We start from the raw sequence: 23,581 nt of genomic DNA, 5'->3' as shown, positions 1-23,581 counted from the left end.
AAGCTCTTGCCACCTCCTGTGGCCTCCAGCTCAAAAGTATTCCCAGAATCCATCTTTTCCTCAACCCTCAATCTATTAAACTGCTTGTTCATGCCCTCATCATCTCCCGCCTCGACTACTGCAGCACCCTCCTCTGTGGCCTACCTGCTAACACTCTCGCACCCCTCCAGTCCATCCCCAACTCTGCTGCTCGACTAGTTCATCTCTCGCCTCATTATTCCTCTGCTACCCCCCTTTGCAAATACCTTCACATGCTAATAATAATAATAAAAAGTAATTTTTCATTTAACTTTGCATGAAGCCCTGTGGGTTATACAAAATTTCTGAATACGGTTTTGAATATTTTGAGGTGTATACATGACATATAGATCCCTCAAAATCTTTTCAAATGTGTAGATGGTCCTGAAAAACTGAGGGATGGGACATTTCATTGGCATACAAAATTCAAAGTTCAAAAATGAGACTTTTTCTAAATATTTGTCAAATTTCCGATATTTTTTATATAAATGTCTATCATATTGACCTAAATTTACCACGAACATAAACTACAATGTGTTAAGAAAAAAATTATTACCACATAAAATGGCACATATTAGTTTAAAAAATTTGGCTTGGTCAGGAAAGTAAAAAGTACCTTAAGTGGGAAGGGGTTAAAGAGATATTCCCAATATATGTAATAACTCTGAAGTGGAGCAGACTCCACAATACAAACTGTTTATTTTATTAAAATAAATACATTTCTTAGACCTGATGAGGCTTGTTTGGTTGCATTAAAAATCCACTTGCTTTTGAGCCGAAACATTGGCACCTGTTCACACGGGCCAATAAATACACCATTTTTTATGTAATTTTCTATTAAGTGCTACCATCTTTTTTGCTTACTTATATGCCGACACTGGGGTATCGTGTGCCGGGACCCTTGGAGCTCTCACAGCCATAAAAACTGAACGGCCGTGCAGTCCCTCCGCCTCTTATTGGACGTGCTGGTGAAGGTGCGTACGCAATGACATCATCGCGTACGCGTCTGCATAGAGGGCCAAGATGCCAGTACAGAAGTGCAGCAGCAGGGGATTATATGAAAGGTTAGTATCAATTTATTTATTTTTAATAGAATTAATTAAATGGTCTTGGGGGAGAGCACATGATGAACTGGGAGTGGAGGTTGGGGAAAGCACTTGGAGAATAGGGAGTGGGGGAAGGGGAGAGCACATGATGAATTCGGAGTGGGGCGGAAGAGAGCACATGGTGAATTGGGGGTGGGGAGAGCAAATGATGATTTTGGAGTGGGGGTGGGGAGAGCTCATGATGAACTGAGAGTCGGGGTGGGGAGAGCACATGGAGAATTGGAAGTGGGGGGTGAGGAGAGCACACGGTGAACTGGAATTAAGGGGTGGGGAGAGCGCATGGTGAACTGGGAGTGGGGGGTGGGGAGAGCACATGGTGAATTGGGAGTGAGGAGTGGATAGAGCACATTATTAATTGGGGGTGGGGAGAGCACATGGTGGGTGGGGAGAGCAAATTATGAATTGAAGGTGGGGGTGGAGAGAGCAAATGGTGAATTGCGAGTGGGGGGTGGGGAGAGCACATGGTGAATTGGGGGTGGGGAGAGCAGATAATGATCTGGGGGGTGGGGAGAGTACATGGTGAATTGGAAGTGGGGGGTGGGGAGAGCATATGCTGAATGGGGGGGGTGAGGAGAGCAAATGATGAATTGGGAGTGGTTGGGGAGAGCAAATGATGAATTGGGAGTGGGTGGGGAGAGCAAATGATTAATTGAGAGAGGTGAGTGGGGAGAGCAAATTGTGAATTGGGAGTGTGGAGAGCACATGGTGAATTGGGGATGGGGAGAGCAAATGATGAAGTTGGGGTGGGGAGAGCAAATGGTGAATTGGGAGTGGGGGGTGGGGAGAGCAAATGGTGCATTGGGAGTGGGGGTGGGGAGAGCTAATGGTAAATTGGGAGTGGGGAGAGCAAATGGTCAATTGGGAGGGAGCGATAGTGAGAGCTAATGGTGAATGAGGAGTGTGGAGAGCACATGATGAATTGGGGGTGGGAAGAGCAAATGGTGAATTGGCAATAGGGGGTGGGGAGAACTAATGGTGAATGGAGCAAATAGTGAGTGGGGGGTGGTGAGAGCAAACGTTGAATTGGAAGTGGGGGGTAGAGAGCAGATGGTGAATTAGGAGTGCGGGTGGGGAGAGCAAATGGTGAATTGGGAGTGGAGGGTGGGGAGAACAAATGGTGAATTGGGAGTGGGGAGAGCAAATGATGAGTTGGAAGTGGGGAGAGCAAATGGTGAATGGGGAGTGGGGATGGGGGGAGCAAATGGTGAATTGGGAGTGGGGGGAGCAAATGGTGAATTGGGAGTGGGGTGGGGAGAGCTAGTGGTGAATTGGGAGTGGGGAGAGCTAATGGTGAATTTGGAGTGGGGAGAGCAAATGTTGAATGGGGGGTGGGGAGAGCTAATGGTGAATTGGGAGTGGGGGAGAGCAAATAATGAATTGGGAGTGGGGGAGAGCAAATGATGAATTGGGAGTGGGGGAGAATAAATGATTATGAATACAGGTTGGGAGAGAGCACGAACATGACATAATGAATTGGAGTGGAGGGGTTCATGTAAATATAATGAATTGGGGGAGCGGGAGGTACAGAGTGGGGGGTGTTGAGGATGCAGGAGTGTGACTGGTAATGAATTGGGAAAGAGTACAGGTGCTATTTAATTTATATATTTATTGGGTGGAGAAAGTGGCTATTTACAGTTAGTGGGGGGGCCGTGGTGGATTACAATTTGTATTTGGAATGGTGGGTTGCATAATAACTAATTATATATTAATGGTGGGTGCACATCTGTATTCAGCTGCGTAATGTAGAAATTGGGGAATGTGCTCTAGATAACTGTGTGCTATTTTATGCAGAGACGAGTCCTGGCTGGAAGAAGTCGGTCTGTGCTGGATGAAAGTGAAAAAAAGCGAAGATGAAGGACTTCAACTAGAGACGTCACTTGTGAGTCAGTGTGTTCTCTGTACAATGACACTATATACTAATGTACAGAGCTCCTGTGTATGTCACTGGTGATCACTGTATTACCTGTACACTATACACTATATGCAGAGCTCCTGTGTATAATGTCACTGGTGATCACTGTATTACCTGTACACTATATACACAGCTTCTATTTATAATGTCACTGGTGATCACTGTATTACCTGTACACTGACACTATATACAGAGCTCCTGTGTATAATGTCACTGGTGATCACTGTACACCGTCTACTATGTAGAGAGCTCCTGTGTATAATGAAACTTATGGTAATATTAGTATTTTTTTTTTATTATTAATGATCAGTATTGTATTATTTGGTCACTATGTGGTGGTAATATGTGGTCCGGTCATGGTGTGGCGGTATTTGTCCCTTACACTGTGTGCAAAATAATTAGGCAAGTTGTATTTTAGAGGATTATTTTTATTATTGATAAACAACTATGTTCTCAATCAACCCAAAAGACTCATAAATATCCAAGCTTAATATTTTTGGAAGTTGGAGTGGTTTTTTTTTTAGATTTGGCTATCTTAGGAGGATATCTGTGTGTGCAGGTAACTATTACTGTGCAGAATTATTAGGCAACTTAATAAAAACCAAATATAATCCTATCTCACTTGTTTATTTTCTCCAGGTAAACCAATATCAGTGCACAAAATTTAGAAATAAACATTTCTGACATGCAAAAACCAAAAAAAATAGTGATCATTATAGCCACCTTTCTTTATGATGACACTCAACAGCCTTCCATCCATAGATTCTGTCAGTTGCTTGATCTGTTTTCGATCAACATTGCGTGCAGCAGCCACCACAGCCTCCCAGACACTGTTCCGAGAGGTGTACTGTTTTCACTCCCTGTAGATCTCACATTTTATGATGGACCACAGGTTCTCTATGGGGTTCAGATCAGATGAACAAGGGGGCCATGTCATTATTTTTTCTTCTTTTAGACCTTTACTGGCCAGCCACGCTGTGGAGTAGTTGGATGCATGTGATGGAGCATTGTCCTGCATTTAAATCATGTTTTTTTTGAACGATACCGACTTCTTCCTGTACCACTGCTTGAAGAAGTTGTCTTCCAGAAAGTGGCAGTAGGTCTGGGAGTTGAGCTTCACTCCATCCTCAACCCGAAAAGGTCCCATAAGTTCATCTTTGATTATACCAGCCCATACCAGTACCCCACCTCCACCTTGCTGGCGTCTGAGTCGAAGTGGAGCTCTCTGCCCTTTACTGATCCAGCCTCTGGCCCATCCATCTGGCCCATCAAGAGTTACTCTCATTTCATCAGTCCATAAAACCTTTGAAAAATCAGTCTTAAGATATTTCTTGGCCCATTCTTGACATTTTATCTTATGTTTCTTGTTCAAAGGTGGTCGTTTTTCAGCCTTCCTTACCTTGGCCATGTCCCTGAGTATCGCACACCTTGTGCTTTTTGATACTCCAGTAACGTTGCAGCTCTGAAATATGGCAAAGCTTGTGGCGAATGGCATCTTGGCGTCTTCACGCTTGATTTTCCTCAATTCATGGGCAGTTATTTTGCGCCTTTTTTGGCCAACACGCTTCTTGCGACCCTGTTGGCTATTTGCCATGAAATGCTTGATTGTTCGGTGATCACGCTTCAAAAGTTTGGAAATTTCAAGATTGCTGCATCCCTCTGCAAAACATCTCACAATTTTGGACTTTTCAGAGCCAGTCAAATCTCTCTTCTGACCCATTTTGCCAAAGGAAAGGAAGTTGCCTAATAATTAAGCACACCTTATATAGGGTGTTGATGTCATTAGTCAACACCTCTCCTCATTACAGAGATGCACATCACCAGATTTACTTAATTGGTAGTTGGCTCTCAAACTTATGCAGCTTGGAATAGGACAACATGTATAAAAAGTATCATGTGATCAAAATACTTATTTGCCTAATAATTCTGCACACAGTGTATATGTGGTATTATTTGGTGACCATTTGGTGGTAATATGTGGTCTGGTCATGGTGTGGTGGTATTTGTTCCTTGCTTGTGGTATTATTCGGTCACTATGTGGTGGTAATATGTGGTCTGGCCATGGTGTGGCGGTATTTTTTCCTTGTATGTGGTATTATTTGATCACTATGTGGTGGTAATATGTGGTCTGGTCATGGTGTGGCAGTATACCTTGTATGTGGTATTATTTGGTGACTATGTGATGGTAAATTGTGGTCCGGCTATGGTGTGATGGTTTTTGTTCCTTGAATGTGATATTATTAGTCATTTTAAAAAATGTATGTGACACATTCCTTTAAAGAAAAAGAAATAAAAATATACCTAAAAAGAGTATTGGATACATTAAGAAAGGTTTAATAGGTTAGAGTAAAGTAGGGCCCAGCCAAAAGAGTCTAACTTGTCGTGGTGGTTGATTAAAAAAATCTTTTGGCCAAAACAAAAGTTGCTGGCTATGTATATGATATATGGTTGAGTGGAAACTGTAAATCTGTGATTGGTGAGGGCCTGGTGCAGAAGTGGAGTTTTTCCAAGATTGGGTGGTGGGACTGTGGAAGTTTCGAGGGGTGGAGGTGGAGCTGGGGTGGAGCCTGGGCGGAGTCTCAAGGGAGCTTGAAAATGTTGCCAATATTGGGCCCTGAAATTCCTGGTGGCAGCCCTCTATCTATCTATCTGTCTATCTAAATAACAAAGTAAGGCTATGTGTGTTGTGATCTGCAAGAAGAAATAAGGAAAGATAGGGGAAAGCTGTCCCTACAGTAAGACTAAGCTGAATCCCTACGATGTAGCGGGCTGCGTGTTCCTAGTGAACAGACCCACCTTTTTCTTTGGCTAGTCTGAACGAAGACCTATAGAATTAAGGAAGGGCTCCTAAAGAACTAAGGACTGGGACAAAAATGGGACACTTCCTAAACAGAAATTGTTGTAGAACACAAAAGACAAATTGACAAAAAGTACTAGAGGTCCAAGAGGACCAAGCAAACTGACAGAGCTAGGCACCGAAGCACCAGGCTAGCAAAACAGTCAAACTACACTGAAGTCCAGCAAAGCCAGAAGGGCAGAGCTGGAATATATAGGCAGATGGTCATGTGACCACAAAACACAAGATAGCAAAAACTAACAGGAGGTTTCTAACAGTACCCCCTCTTCTATGAGGATCCTCCGGATCCTCCAGGCCCAGGCCTATCAGGAAAGCTCCTGTGGAAAGCTTTAACAAGCCTAGGAGCAGAGACATCATCCGTCCTTACCCAGGAGTTGTCTTCGGGACCGAAACCCTTCCAGGAGACAAGATACTGTAATTTCCCTCTATGCCATCTAGAATTCAAAATACGAGAAATTTCATATTCGCTGTCTTCCACCACAGGAGGAACTGTGACAGTGGCGTCCCTATTAGATACGTCAGCCTTTTTCAAGAAGGAAACATGAAACACAGGATTAATCTTCCAGGAAGTAGGGACATCCAACCTAACAGCAGACGAGTTAACAACCTGAAGCACTTTAAATGGACCCACAAACTTAGGACCCAGTTTTTTAGAGGGAATCCTCAAACGCAGGTTCTTCAAGGACAACCAAACCATGTCACCCACAGTAAACAAAACCTCTTTACGTTTCCTGTCAAAATACTTCTTGGACTTTTTGTTAGCCTCTTGAAGGTTACAACGTACATTAGTCCAAACTCTCTCTAAATCACCGGAAAAATTCTCCTCCTCCGGCACCGCCGACCCCAATTTGGAGAAAGAACCAAAAGACGGATGTCTCCCAGTACAACAAAAAAAAAGGAGAACACCCAGCAGAGGAGGATGTATGACTGTTAAGAGCAAATTCTGCGAGAGGCAGAAACTCCGACCACACCTCTTGATTGTCCGCCACAAAGCAATGCAAAAACTGCTCAACATCCTGGTTCTTTCTTTCAGTCTGTCCATTAGACTCAGGATGATAACCAGACGAAAATGACAAATGGACTCCCAACCTGTCACAAAAAGCACGCCAAAAGCGAGCCACAAACTGAGGTCCTCTATTAGAAACAATATCCGTGGGAATGCCATGGAGCTTGACAATCTCCTTAACAAATGCCTTAGCGAGTGTCTTGGCGCAGGGCAACTTAATGAATGGAACCAAATGACACATCTTACTAAAACGGTCCATGACCACCCAGATGACAGTAAAACCCTCGCACACAGGAAGATCAGTAATAAAATCCATAGTGAGATGCGTCCAAGGCACACTAGGAACCTCCAGAAGACAAAGCAACCCCGCAGCAGGAGTATGTGAAGCCTTTGACCTAGCGCACACAGTACACTGACGCACCCACTTGATGACTTCCTTCTGCCATCCAGGCCACCAAAAACTGCGACTGATCAGTCTCTTAGTCTCCGAAATTCCTGGATGACCTGCCAACAGAGACTCATGACACTCCACAAACAAATCTCTCCTAAAGGCTCCAGGCACGAACAACCTCCCATGGGGAGTGTTAGATGGAGCATCTTCTTGAGCTTTCAGAATCCCATTCTCCAAAACGGAGTCCAAAGCCGCCACCACAACTCCTTTCTGTAAAATGCTCTCCTCCTCCTCGGCACCGACCGTAGGAGAGAAGCTGCGAGATAAAGCATTGGCTTTAACATTCTTAGTACCAGGGAAATAGGTAACAGAAAAATGAAACCGAGAAAAAAAAAGTGCCCACCTAGCTTGACGGGCATTCAAGCGCTTGGCAGCATCCAGATAAATCAACTTCTTATGATCTGTGAAAACCTGAATAGGAAATCTAGCGCCTTCCAAAAAATGACGCCAATGTTCAAACGCGAGTTTAATAGCCAGCAGCTCCCAATTTCCAACATCATAATTCAGTTCGGTTTCCGAAAAATTTTTCGAAAAGAAGGCACAAGGATGTACTCCACCCTTGTTCTCCTGAGACAAAACTGCTCCGACCCCCACCGATGAAGCATCGACCTCGACCAAAAAAGGCTTGGTCTCATCAGGCTGCATAAGGATAGGGGCAGAACTGAACCTCTCTTTGAGATACTCAAAAACTTCAATGGCCTCAGTAGTCCACTGGGCCGTATTCGCACCTTTCCTGGTGAGATCGGTTAGAGGTTTAACAATTACAGAAAAATTCTTAATGAATTTCCTGTAATAATTGGCAAAACCCAAAAATCTCTGTAGATTTCAAACCAATAGGCCTAGGCCATTCCTGCACAGCCTGAACCTTCACAGGGTCCATCTCAAAGCCATCGCTGGAGACAATGTAGCCCAAAAAACTAATTTTCTGCACAGTGAACTCACATTTCTCCAGATGAGCAAAGAGTGAAATATCACCCAATAACTGCAAAACTTCACTCTGCCAATGGGACTCCAGATCTGGTGAATAAATCAAAATGTCATCCAAGTACACAACCACATTCTTACCAATCAGAGGTCTCAGGATGTCATTAATAGGGTTCTGAAAAAATGCAGGTGCATTGGTAAGACCAAAAGGCATCACCAGATTCTCAAAATGACCTACCGGAGTGTTAAAAGCAGTTTTCCATTCATCACCCTCCTTCACACGTAACAAATTGTATGCCCCCCGGAGATCAATTTTGGAGAACCACTTGTCTCCCACTAACTGGTTAAACAAGTCAGGAATTAACGGTAATGGGTAGGAATTGCATACGGTAATCTTATTAATTTCACGAAAATCCAGACATGGACATAAACCGCCGTCCTTTTTTTTAACAAAGAAGAATCCGACTGCCACAGGCGACTTAGAAGGTCTAATGCAGAGGTCCCCAACCGCCGGTCCGCGGACCAGGACCGGGCCGTTGGGGTTTTTCAGCCGGTCCGCGGGGAGAGGGGGCCCCTCCAGCCTCTAGCAGGGCCGCCATCAGGGCATGACTGCCCTGACTCCAGTATGGGGCCCGGCCGGTAGGAGCCCCCTCGGAGCCCCCCTCTTGTGCGTCTCTCTCCTCATGGGGCCCCCGGCCGCATGCTAAGCGCCGGGTCCGGGACATCTTAGCGCTGCGCTGCTGCGGCAGCACCTTCATGATTCCCCTGACTTCCGGTCATGTGACGGCACCGTCACATGGCCGGAAGTCAGGAGAACCTGGTGTCAGCGATTTGGACGAGCGCCAGGATTCTGCAGGGATCGCATGGGGGTAAGTATAACAAGTTTTATTTTTTTTTAAATACAATTAACTAGGAGTGGGGGGAATGGGAGATGCACATGGGGGGAGGGGAGAGATGAGGGATGCACATGGGGGAGGGGAGAGATGAGAGATCCACATGGGGGGGAGGGGAGAGATGAGAGATGCACATGGGGGAGGGGAGAGATGAGAGATCCACATGGGGGGGAGGGGAGAGATGAGAGATGCACATGGGGGAGGGGAGAGATGAGAGATCCACATGGGGGGGAGGGGAGAGATGAGAGATGCACATGGGAGGGAGGGGAGAGATGAGAGATGCACATGGGGGGAGGGGAGAGATGAGAGATGCACATGGGAGGGAGGGGAGAGATGAGAGATGCACGGGGGGGTGAGAGATGCACGGGGGGGTGAGAGATGCACGGGGGGGATGAGAGATGCACGGGGGGTGGATGAGAGATGCACGGGGGGGTGAGAGATGCACGGGGGGGATGAGAGATGCACGGGGGGTGGATGAGAGATGCACGGGGGGGTGAGAGATGCACGGGGGGGTGAGAGATGCACGGGGGGATGAGAGATGCACGGAGGGGATGAGAGATGCACGGAGGGGATGAGAGATGCACGGGGGGTGGATGAGAGATGCACGGAGGGGGATGAGAGATGCACGGAGGGGGATGAGAGATGCACGGAGGGGGATGAGAGATGCACGGGGGTGAGCTGCACATGGGGGGGTGAGAGATGCACGTGGGGGGGTTATGTTTACATAACTTTGTTGCCTTATGAAGGGCGGGGGGGGGCCCCCAAAAATTTCTTGCACAGGGGCCCACTACAGTCTGTGTCCGCCCCTGGGATGAAGTAAATGCAGCTGAACAGCAGCTGTCAGGACAGCTGCCCTGTCCTGCTGCAGGGCGTGATGGGGCCTCAGTGATGCGGCTCCTGGCACAGCACATTATGTGGGGCTCCTGGCATAGCTCCTGGCGGGGACCTGGTCTACACTATATGATAAGTATGCACTAAACTCCAAATCCCTCCATTACCCCGCCCCCATTTGACCAAAGCCCCGCCCACCCCACCCCCTCCTTGCTGGGCCATGGAAAAATGATCTTGCTTCAAGCCGGTCCCTGGTGCAAAAAAGGTTGGGGACCACTGGTCTAATGTGACCAGCAGCAAGGCTAGTCTCTATGTACTCCTCCAAGGCCTTTCTTTCAGGGATAGTCAGATTAAACAAGCGACTTTTGGGAAGAGTAGCACCCAGAACAAACTCAATGGCGCAATCATAATCCCTATGAGGAGGTAAAACTTGCGACTCCTCCAAAAAAAACCTCCAAAAATCTTGAATAGGTACAGGTAATTCCACTTTTTCCACAGCCGCAGAGCGACCATTACAACATTTATCATAGCACTTCGGACTCCAAAACTTAATCACATTAGTAGACCAGTCCAATAAAGGATTGTGCAGGTTTAACCAAGGCAATTCTAGAACAACTGGAGAGGGTAAATTATCCAAAACAACCAAGTCCAAAATTTCTTGGTGAACTCCATTGATAATGAGAGAAAATGCAGCAACCTTGTGAGTAATACATTTCAAAGGAGTGTTATCAATTGCAACCACAGAAATAGGTGATGACAAAGGTTTGGATTTCAATTTAAGGTTTTCCAAAAACCCTTTATCAATCACATTAAGTGCTGAACCACAATCCACAAATACCTGAAATTCAATCAAATCTCCCTGCAGAGTAGTACTCCCAGAAAGAAATACTCCTGCAGAGCATAAACAAGCTATACGGGCGTAACTGACCTTTTTTTTTCTTTACTTAAACGACGCTCACAATACTTAATCAAATGGTCACCTTTACCACAATAAAGACACAATCCCTCGGCGAATCTCCGGTCTTTTTCCTGAGAGTGGAGTGACATCTCCCCAACCTCCATCGGTTCCCCGCCGTCAGTGCAGATTTTCTGGGGACTAGGACCTGACATTACAGGAGTCTTTACGTCATTGAGCCTGCACCTCAGTCTCCTGTCTATACGAACAGCTAACTGCATAGCCTCCTGCAGAGTCTCAAGTGCAGGGAATGCAATTAGCATTCCCAGAGGATCTTGGTCTCAAACGAAAATATAACAAATAAGCATTTTTAAAGGAAAAAAATCTTGCTGTTTACCATAAAAAACATCAGGCAGTCCTACCTTCGGTTCCACAAAATGCGCTCCAGGACAGCTACTCACATGTTGCTGAAGCTCGGCCACCTCCAGAGACAATCCTTGCAGGCGTTGAGCCAACTCCTGGACGGAAACCATACTGATCCCTGAATTTCTTTCCTTTTAGTTTTTTTTTTGGGCTGGACTTACTGTTGTGATCTGCAACAAGAACTAAGGAAAGATAGGGGAAAGCTGTCCCTACAGTAAGACTAAGCTGAATCCCTACGATGTAGCGGGCTGCCTGTTCCTAGTGAACAGACCCACCTTCGTCCTCGGCTAGTCTGAACGAAGACCTATAGAATTAAGGGAGGGGTCCCTAAAGCACTAAGGGCTGGGACAAAAATGGGACACCTCCTAAACAGAAATTGTTGTAGAACACAAAAGACAAACTGACAAAAAGTACTAGAGGTCCAAGAGTGCCAAGCAAAATGACAGAGATAGGCACCGAAGCACCAGGCTAGCAAAACAGTCAAACAACACTGAAGTCCAGCAAAGCCAGAAGGGCGGAGCTGGAATATATAGGCAGATGGTCACGTGACCGCAAAACACAAGATAGCAAAAACTAACAGGAGGGTTCTAACAATGTGCCCACGATGCAGAAATGCTCCGGATTTTTCCTGAGCATTTCTGCATCTCCCCTAGCAGAAAAAACGCATGCGGATTGTACATGTGGATTGTACATGCGGATTGTACATGCGTTTTTACTGCCAGGGACATGCGGATGTGAAGCGTTCTTCACATGCATTTCCGCATGCGGGTTGACAAGCGCTTTCCAAGCGATTTTAGCATCACTTGGAAAGTGCTTGACAACTTGGTCACACTATATAAATCCATGCAAACAGCATGGATTTATATAGTGCGACCAGAGAGAGTGTCAAAAAATAAAAAATAAATATATACTTGCCTTCCGATGGCCCCCGGTGTCTAGCTTCACCGTCCCGGCTGCCGGCAGATCATGTTACACTGAAGGACCTGCCGACGTCAGTGTCGCGTGACCCGTCACATGACTATGACGTCAGCGCAGGTCCTTCAGTCCATCGAACTGCCGGCATGAGAGGAGGAGCGCATCGGGGGCCGCCAGAAGGTAAAAAATAAATATATACTTATTTTATTCATTTTTTTTTACAGTTTTCTATGGTACTAGGGTCCGGAGGAGAGTCTCCTCTTCTCTAGACCTGGGTACGATCCGCACATTAGAACGCATGGAATGCGCATCTACATATACAGTGATGCGTAATCCATGCGATCTAATGCAAGTAAATAGCGGCGAAAACGCAGCACTTCCGCAAAATAATTGGTAGTGCTGTGTTTTTTTCCGCAATGATAATCCGCAGCGGAAATTTCCGCAGCATGTGCACAGCACATGCGGATTATCATTGGGGAACATGGCAGGCCTTCTACCATGCGTTTTTTAAGCGTTTCTGCAGCGTTTTTGCCGCTGCGGAAAAGTTTAAAAATGCATCGTGGGCACACAGCCTTATGGAGACCAATCTCTGTGATGGGGGAAGGGCACTAAAATAGTGTATGTCCTACACAACAAACTACCTGCTTGAAGACTGAAGACCGGGATACAGAGCCACCGAATACAAGAGACACAAGTAGTGTCTGACTGGTGCCAGAGACCCCCACTGTCCAACTTTAGGGCCCCACTTCTCAACTACATGCAAATGTGACATTATCCTCAATCACAAATTTATATAACAATGAACTGGGTAGATTGGTAAATGAATAAGATGCTACCTTTGCCTGCACATAGTGAGTAAAGTTTATTGTGCCAAGTACTGCTCATATAAGAGGGTGGTGGCCACTCTGCACAGGGGCCCACTGGAGGATTCTCCTGTTCTCCTGTCGGCCAGTCCAAGCCTGAGCACAGAGCTGGCACAAAAATGCTCCCATCCCATCCAAAGTTCTGGCCAGAAGTGGTCTTCAATTAAGAATTGTAATCAAAAACAATATCTTAGTCATAGAAACAAGAATGCAGAAAAATGTCAGCCTTGGCTATGGACTAATGAGCAAAAATGTGAAATATTTGCCGTTCACAGAAAACAGTTAGTTTGTCAAAGGGCTGGAGAGTGGAACAATATAGAGGGTCTGCAAGCAACAATGAAGTATGGTGAAGGTGTAAGGGACGAGACAAGGGGCTCCTCGTTGTGTGCACATATTACTGATTCAGCTGATGGCACCTTCAGACTATGTTCTGCCACAGTTGGTGAGACACTGGGACTCTTTAACTCCGCAAAGAAGAAGACAGACATGTTTACGAAAATAAACTCTCATTTACTAGGTCTGGAAAAAATGTACAATGGGTAGCAGGAATAATGCTTTAAACTTTCCTCTGTATAGTATGACAGAGGTTCACACTTGATGGTTGAGGACGGTGGCGCAATACTTGTGTAGAACTTTGCAAATGAACAACAAGCTCCACCGAGGGCCTTCATATTCCCAGTACAGGGCTACATGGGTCGATGTATTGCGCTGTGACCATTGTACCAGCCTGACTGATCCCATATTTCTTCACAAAGACCTCCAGGTCTGGCTAACACTGAGACTAGCTTTAAAATGATTTATTTTTCAGTGGGTGCCCCAACTTGCCTTTGGTATGGAGTACTGCTGCCACTGTTACTTGAATGCTGAAATGTATTCCCTAGTATGTCTGCTCTTCACACACACAAAATTATGGCTAGATCCGATTGAAGTTGTCCTTTCTTCTCTGCAGCTCTACTCAGACTATTAAAACAGGAACTAACTCCTGGTGCCCACTTACTCCTCCCCAAACTATGGGCTGGCCCTACAGTTAACCATGTCCACCCCTGTACAGAGGAAAACTGGAGCCTACATAAGGATAAAACACATAAAACCACAGGTCACACTAACTATACAGTCAGGAGTCTTCAGAGAGGGTGTTCAGACATCTTCTACACCATTACAGAGGGACCTGGCATATTTGGAACTCCAGTTCAACAAATGGAGTTGGGGATTTGGTCATCATTAATGGTGTCTTCAATGCAGAGAAATATAGCAGATAATTATTAGTGTTGAGCGAGTATGTTCTGTTAACCCTTTTGGCGAGTATGACAACTTTAATACATGTGAGGAATGTGTAATAAATAGACATTCCTTACATGCACTAAAGCTGTCAAACAGTCGCAAATCATGCACACGGGAGTGATTCAAACATAACACCGAGCAGCTGTAACTACTCGGTGCTCGGCCCAAGCATACTCGCCGAAAGGGTTAACAGAACATACTCGCTCAACACTAATAATTATCCATCATGCAATACCATCAGTTAAGCGTCTGACTGGCTCTAAATTTATTATTCAGCAGTGTTATGCGCTAACGCAGAAAGACCCAGGAAGACTGGCACCAAACCAGCAAATCCGCAGGGACAGACGCACTTGGCGCAAGCTGCCCAGCTAGGTGAGTTCTTTAGGGCCGGGAACACTTTTCACTCAGCTCCCAGTGATGGAAGGGGGACTTTGGCAGAGCCTTCCCAGGCCCACTGTCGCCAGCCAGCTGGCGTCTGGTGACACAGCCGGTGCCTAGTCAAGAACCAGGTGGGTATCTCTGTAAGAACACCTAGGAAAAATTAAAAGGGAAAGAGAAGACTCCTAAGACAAAACGCTAGAAAGATAACAACTAATAATGATAGCACCCCTCACCACCACAGCACATTGAAACTGTAATAAACAGCAAAGGACTGAGCAGGGAACAGGGTTAAATAGCCCACCTAATGATCAGGTGTTGAATACCTCCCAATCATCCCAAGACAACCACTCCCTGCTAACTTGCACAGCAGCTTGGACCCAATCCCACCACTGCCTAGTGCCAGACACCGCAGTATCGTGTGTTGCCTGGCAACCGGGGGAACACAGCATCCCATGTTAACCGGGCATTATATCAGTGGGAGATACGGTGTCCCGCGTCCTCACAAATCCTACTACTCCAGAACGAATGGCTCCATAAGATTGAGACGGTTTTCCGGCATGCGTAGTAGCTTCGCCTGCAGAGTCAGGACAATGGTGACCCCTGCGACCGGAGTAGCGTAGCACTGGACTTGATCCATTCCCAGGTGGGAGCACAGAACCACAATACCTAACAAGTAGGACAATGACCCCAAACATAAAGCCAATGTGACTAAGTACTAACTACAGTATAAAAAAGAACAACGAACCTGGAAGTGATGATATGGCCCCCACAGAACACTGATCTCAAAATCATCAAGTCTGTCTTGGATTACATAGAGAGACAGAAGTATTTTTGTCCAAGCCTACATCCACAGAAGATCTGTGGTTATTTTTTAGTGAGCCAAGATATTGGGAACAGTCTCCTTGTTGAGGTTCTTCACAAAACTGTATGCAAGTGTACCTGATGCTTTGATGTTGTTTTGCAGCAGTTTTCCATACCTGTTTAAAAATATTGCACAGTACTGTATGTACCCATTTGACTGACTGGTTATAGCTGCATGCAGTGGCGTAACTAGAGTCTTATGAGCCCAAGTGCAAGATCTGGACCGGGCCCCCCTTCCATCTTGAATAAATTATTATATTATATTATATATATATGCGCGTCCTCCATCCTGGTATATACCGTATATCACTCATCCTGGTATATATGTCCCTCATCCTGGCCCCATCCTGGTAGTTATATCGCCCATTCTGGTATATGTCCCTTACCCCGGGCCCATTCTGGTATATACAGTATATCCCTCATCCTGGTATATTTTCCCCATTCTGCTACTGTTCTTTAATGTATAGAAGAAAATAAACTATGCTCATCAGGGGCGTACGTAAAAGTCACGGGGCTCCATAGATGAAGTATAATGGACATCTCATAGTCCTTTATATTGTATAATACATCCCATAGTCCTCCATATAATACACTGCACAGCCCATAGTCATCCATATTAGCATAATACACAGCCCATATCCTTCATACAATATAATACACAGCCATTAGTCCTCCATAAAGTATAATGTACAGCCCATAGTCATCCATGTAGTATAGTGCACCCCATAGTCATCCATAAATTATAATGCACAATCCATAGTCATTCATAACGTATAATGCACAGCCCATAGTCATCCATGTACTATAATGCACCCCCATAGTCATCCATAAAATATAATGCACCCCATAGTCATCCATAAAACATAATGCACCCTATAGTCATCCATAAATTATAATGCACAGCCCATAATCATCCATGTACTATAATGCAGCCCCATAGTCATCCATAAAGTATAATGCATCTCCATAGTCATCCATGTAGTAGTGTGGCGCCCCTGAGGGTTCGGTCGCCACAGAGGTACTGCACCTCACCCAGAGGTGTGGTGTCTCCCTTCTCTCAGGTAAGGAGGGAGTGCTGCACGGAACCCCAACACCTACATCCAACACTACACTACCCCAGGCCAGCAGGAGGGGCAAGACGCAATGTAGTTTTCTGCTGAGCTCTGACCTTGGCTGGGGTGGGGGGAACCCAAAGTTAGGGGGAACCAGTAGTGGGTGTGGGTGGAGGAAGTAGTTTATGGGAGCACTCATACAGTAGATATATAAAAAGGTAGACATCTTAACAAGAGCAGGGAGTTGAGGAGTGTGCTTCAGAGGAACAGTCTGGGAGCAGAGTCTCTGTAGGAGCTCTGCTCCACTACAAGGGCCCAGGACTGAGGCCCAGGAGGGGAGCAGGGAGTAAGCTCTGTTCTGCAGAAGGGATCCTAGGGGAGTACAGCGAGTGCAGGTGGCACCCGTACACCCCGAACCTGCCAAGTGTCAGGAGGATCTAGGTCGCAAGAAGGGGACCAGCCCCTGGCCCAGTCGTGCAGCTTCAGGCCTCGGCTGGAAAAACTGGAGGCTTCTGACTTCTATAGCCAGGAGCCAAACCCCCACTTCAATCCAAGTAAGGTCAAGCAGGTCTGTGCAACTCCGACAGACAGGGGGGACCTCGCAGCCACCCGAACAGGATTCACAGTGGGAAGCGCAGGGCAGGAGGGAGTAAGACCCAGCGTGAAGTTGGTCTAGAGAGGTACATAAGAAAGTGGGGTTCTGCCAGGTACACCCGAACTGCCTGAGGAAGGACTGAACCCCTGCCCGGTGAAGGCGGCGCGACGCGGGAGGCTTGCACCAGTACAGTGCACCTGTGGACTGTCTAAGAACTGTGAGTAAATCTTGGATGACTGCACTGAGCTGCCTCCGCTCCTTTCTTTCGCCGGTGCCATTTCCCTCCCTGCACTACAACGCCCAGCGCACCTCCATTTATTCTACACAGCCCTGAGGCCTGCTCCACCTGTGGGGAGCCGTTCCATCTCAAGCTGCCATATCATCTGCCTCAGAGGACTGTCGCAGCGCTGGTGATCCTCACCAGACACCACAAGTGGCGTCACGACAAATCCCCTATAAATATCCCCTTTTTGCACTGACCGACCTGGGACACGGCAACGGGCCAGCCACCGTGATCTCTCCCCCGAAAGCAGCCATAAGGCCCGGCTGCCGAGTACCCCACGGCCCTGGGGGCGAGTCACTAACATGACCACTGATTTAAAATAAATCAATAAATAAATAAATACTCACCTGGCCCTCGCTCTCCCGCCGTGCAGCGTTCTCTTGTAAAGCCGGCAGCTGACTTTGGCAGGCGACAGGAGTGTATGACGTCACTGCCATGCTCGCCTTCACATGCATGCCGACGTCAGCCGCTGCCTCTGATAGGCCATCAGCATGTATTGTCGCCAGGGACTCTCTGGCACAAAGAATTGGCCCATGATTGGCAATCTATATTGGCTCTGATTCATTAAAGGGGTGGTCCAAAACCAAATTTTATTTTACTCCTAAATCTCTAGCTATTTAATGTCATAATCTGATCTTTTTTTCTAATATACTTTAATTTAAAATTCCCTATCCTTCCCTCACTACTCTGATTTATTTATATTACTTTCTCTTTGATGATGAAACGAATCGTCATCAGGGGGCAGAGGCTACAGTCATTGCCACAGCCTTTGCCCACTCCCTGAAATGAAGCGTCATTAGTGGCCACCGTTTCGGGGGCTGGGCTAGTCCCTGCTTTACCGAGCATGTGTTGGTTGTCAGTTCTGATATATGCTCAGTAGATTCCGGTCACTGTGCACTGTTCTTCTTCTCACCCATTAGTATGGGTGAAATCTGCAGCAAAAACTCTGAAAGAATTGACATGCTGCAGATTTAAATCTGTAAGGAAAAAATAAGCAACATGTGCATGAGACTTCAGGATTCTCTTTCACTCTGCTGACATCCGGAAACCCTTCAGGTTTTGTGACAAATCTGGGCAGAAAAATCTGCAACGTCTGCACAGGCCCTCACACATACAGGATAATATATGATTTATATGATTGACTGATTTGATATACTGTTATACATTATACACATTGTATGTATATACAGATATATGACAGTGTGTATAATGTATAACAGCTGATGTCTGTATTATTCTTTATACTATAGGGTAAACACTAAGAGAGTACACATATGGATATTAATAAAAGAATTACGTTAATTGTTATTATGTATTGTAAGATGGCAGCCGGACAGGTCCTTGAGGGGAGATATGCGTTACCAAGGTTAGTAGCTTCGGTGATATAAACCCAGAGAGAGTTAATTGGGCGTATCAGGGCTGGTTTTTACGAGCAGTCATTAGAGTTGGGAAGGATTGGCTGCTCACATATCCCCACCCAAGGGCCTGTGTATAAAATGGAGACCAAGTGTCTCATTCAGTGTCTGTGGCTGGAGGTGTGGAGACCTCCAGCGTGTCTGTGCTACAGGACACTGACCGTGAGCAGGTGAACCTGCAGTATTGTATGGACTAGTTATGTTCTATTTTGTTACTTTGTGCCGGACAAGGCTGTCTTTTGTTTACTTTGCAAGTGCGGTTTATTAGGTCTGAATAAACTTGCCTTGGACATTTTTAAAGAAACAGTATCCTGTGCCTACCTCTAACGCGGCTGAGTGAGTACAATTCTCTACAGTATATATATGTATTAATATTATCTTTTTAGTTTTTCCTCACGTTCACCTTTTCCCCCTCCCCAACCCTCCCGTCCACACCTCTCCCCTCCTTTTTTTCCTTCCCTTCCCCTTTATTAATTGGTCACATGTTAGTGAAATTTTATTATTTTATATATTTTTCACCCTTTATTTATTGTTCACATGTCACTGCACTTTTATATATTTATATAAACATATTCACTATTGATTTTCACGATTTCGATATATGTATTAAAGGGGTTTTCCCACAAACAGAAGTAATTGTAATGAATGGCTGTGTCTGATGGTGTACAGAACATGGTCTGATCATACCACATCTCCTGGGCAGGGGAGGAAGCAAAGGAGTATACAGACATTACAGCAGGGAATAACAGAGGATTCATTTTGTGAGGGAAAATATAGTTTAAATCAGGCAGTGAAATGTTTTACCTCAGAAAATGAATCCTCTGCGATCCCCGGCTGTAATGTCTGTATTGTCTTTTGCTCCCCCCCTGCCCAGGAGCTGTGGTATGTTCCGTACAGGGTCAGACACAGACAATGATTCAAATGAACTTTTGTTTCTGGGAAAACCCCTTTAATAATGACTTAGTATTTATTCCCCCTTTTTCTCCATCTATTATAATGGTTATTTTTAGTCTAATTCATTAATCTTTGTATTGTATATGGGGACTAATATCCGTATAATATAAAGTATATATTATTTATTTATCACCTGATCACACATAATAATTTATGATATTCTTTATATTCTTATATACATGTAACACTCACTACCCCCTATTCCTGTGTATTGCTGTAATATGTAACCTATACTCGTTATCCATCATTATAAATTAAGAAGATTTTCCACTTTATCCGATATATCCACACTCAATCAGTAGATTAGATGTCTGCTGAAGAGGCAATACACATGAACGTCTCCACATCATCCTCCCCGACTGTATCTATATGTGCCCCGTGACCCCCGATCATGTGTCTCCATCACGTGATCGCAGCGTCACAGGTCACATAGTTTCCTCGTAGCGTTGGTGCGCGTTGTGTATCGAGCCACGCCTCCTCAGCACCCATTGGTTGGTGGAGACATACCTCCATCCTGATTGGCTATAGTTGGCCGTTTAACTCTTAGCTCTTTCCGAATGATGCCACCCCCTGACGAAGACAAGAAGCCGAAACATACGTCGGGTGGACGCCATTCAGGAGTGGGATCTGCATCTGCTATAGCGTGAGTACAATGCACATGTGGTCACCTTTTTTAAAAACGCTTAAAGTGGATACAAATACATATCTGTCAACAGCACATATGCCCAAGTCAGTGCACTACTCTCTACAGGATTCACACCGACATCCAAATAATAAGGGACCAGCCCTTGTATATATACATATACAGGTGCATCTCACTAAATTAGAATATCATCAAAAAGTTACTTTATTTCAGTTCTTCAATGCAAAAAAGTGAAACTCGTATAGCCATAATCATCAGCATTAACAGAAATAAACAATAACTTTTTGATGATATTCTAATTTAGTGAGAAACACCTGTATTTGTTCACATATGAGATATATAATTTATGTAGATTTATTCTTTGGAGGCACTTGCACTTTATGTAAAGTTTATGATAATTAAACAATCATATGTACAGATATATCTAACTAATGATATGTATATATATTTTTATATACTGGATTAATTTGTGGCTTGATTCTCTGTATTATCCCTTTGCTGTTCTAATCATCATCCATTCCCACTGGTGTTAATTGTAATTCCTGTCTCGACGTCCCCTTTGCGTATAGTTTTTAATTCCCCCCTTTTTTTGCATTTCCTCCTCTTCCACCTGGTTATCAATATAATAATTATTAGCATCACCCACATGCCTGGACTCTTCTGGTCGATGTCTCCTTTCTGCTATATACTAGAGTGGTATACTATGTGCACAGATACATGGAGTGCCATATACTTCTCAGGAGGTGCGCAGCGTCCACCTCCTCACCGCACAGGCCCACAAGCTCCTCTCCGGCAGGAAGAAGATGCATTCAGGCGGCTCCTACCACTTCAGCAGACGGTAGTACACAAGTATACAGGGTGCAGTGTGGATGTGTCTGCACCACTGTGATGTGGCCGACCTGCATATATACATATGCCCCTCTGCAGGAGCGGACTGGCCCACCGGAGGATCGGGAAAACCCCCTGTGGGCCCCGATGGCCACGTCCCATGCCCCACCCCTCTACACCCCCTGGGCCCTGTACAGAGAACAGAGGGCCCCCCGATTCGCTAATCATGTCGGCAGCACTGCCGATATGATTAGTGATGGCCCCTCTGCAGCAGTCTCCCTGCTCTGCCTGCTGCCGCAGTGCCCCTCTGCCTCCTCTGTGCAGCGACACTGCCGGCGCGTGCGCATAAGGTCAGTCTCAGGGTGATGACGTCATCGCCCTGGGACTGCTTCCTGTGCGCGCTGTGGAGTACGGACCCTGCGTCGCTCCAGGCAGCGGCTGCAGCTCATCTCGACGCGTGACTATGAAAAGCAGGGGCCGGGAGGGGAGGAAGGGATAGGGGGGAGGGGTGACTGGGAGGACCCCTGGCCGAGGCTGGCAGTAAATACTAATGGGCAATGGGCATGATTATCATCATGCCCATTGCCTAGCATGTCCTGCTGCCAGCCTCTGGTTACTGGTACTATGCCTAGCAGCAGGTACTACCACCAGGGGCTGGCAGGACATGCTGGGTGGGCATGATAGTACCAAGGAGGCTGGCATGACATACTAGGCATGAATCATGCCTGCCTAGTGTGTCTTGCCAGCCTCTGTGGTACTATCATGCCCACCTAGCATGTTCTGCCAGCCACTGGTGGTGTGGTAGTCAGGGCCGGCGTCAGCATCTGGGCAAGTGCCGGGGCCCTGAGTAGACGGGGGGCCCACTCGCCATCGGGCTCCCTGCCGGGCTATGGGTGGAGAAGAGCAGTGCCATCGCCCGCCCTTCTCCCCCGCTTGCTCAGGGCCCCTGCAGCCGGATACTTACCTCTCCTCGTGCCTCCGCAGATCCACTGTCTTCCTGCTGTGCGCTCCCTGTGACGTCTCAGGTCAGAGGGTGCGGTGACGTCTTTACACCGCACCCTCCCCTGAGCCGTCACAGGCAGCGCAGAGCGGGAAGACGCCAGCGACGCTGAAGTGCAGACCTGAGCAGCGGCAGCAGGTGAGGAGGAGGGAGGTGAGTATTTGATTTTTTTTTTTCAATGTATGGAGGCATGGGGCATTATATGGGGGGTGACAGCCTGCATGGGGCATTATATGGGGGGTTAACAGCCTACATGGGGCATTATATGGGGGGTTAACAGCCTGCATGGGCCATTATATGGGGGGGTGACCTCCTGCATGGGGCATTATATGGGGGAGGTGACATCCTGCATGGGGCATTATATGGGGGGTGGCATTATGCATGGGGCATTATATGGGGGGGGAGTGATATCCTGCATGGGGCGTTATATGGGGGGGAGTGACATCTTGCATGGGGCATTATATGAGGGGTGACAATCTGCATGGGGCATTATATGGGGGGGAGGGACATCCTACATGGGGCATTATATGGGGGGGAAAGGGACATCCTGCATAGGGCATTATATGAGGGGGAGAAGTGACATCCTGCAAGGGGCATTATATAGGAGGTGACATCCTACATGGGGCATTATAAGGGGGCCAGTATCCTGTATGGAACATTTTATGGGGGCCAGTATACTGTGTGGAGCGTTATATGGGGGCCAGTATCCTGTATGGAGCGTTATATGGGGGCCAGTATCCTGTATGGAGCATTTTGGGGGGGCCAGTGTCCTGTATGGAGCGTTATATGGTTATATGGGGACCAGTATCCTGTATGGAGCATTTTTTGGGGGCCAGTATCCTGTGTGGAGCGTTATATGGTTATATGGGGACCAGTATCCTGTATGGAGCGTTATATGGGGGCCAGTTCCCTGTATGGAGCATTCTTGGGGGGCCAGTATACTGTGTGGAGCGATTCGCCGGTTTCTGAGCTATTGTAGAATTTACAATAGATATCACTCATGTAATATAAGAAGTGAAATCTTTGCATTGTACTATACTTATATTTATCTGCAGTATCTGTGCATCATGAATCGTGGTATGTGTTAAAAGGGGCCCACTGAGACTCTTTCGCCCGGGGCCCAGAAAAACCTAGAGCTTGCCCTTTGTGGTACTATCATGCTAGTACTACTACCACCAGTGGCTGGCTGGCAGG

Source organism: Phyllobates terribilis, unplaced genomic scaffold (genome assembly GCF_046119375.1).
Source record: "Phyllobates terribilis strain yellow unplaced genomic scaffold, ASM4611937v1 Scaffold_197__1_contigs__length_3575590, whole genome shotgun sequence".
Lineage (NCBI taxonomy): Eukaryota > Metazoa > Chordata > Amphibia > Anura > Dendrobatidae > Phyllobates > Phyllobates terribilis.
The sequence above is the reverse complement of the archived record's forward strand: the minus strand, read 5'-3'. Positions refer to the sequence as shown.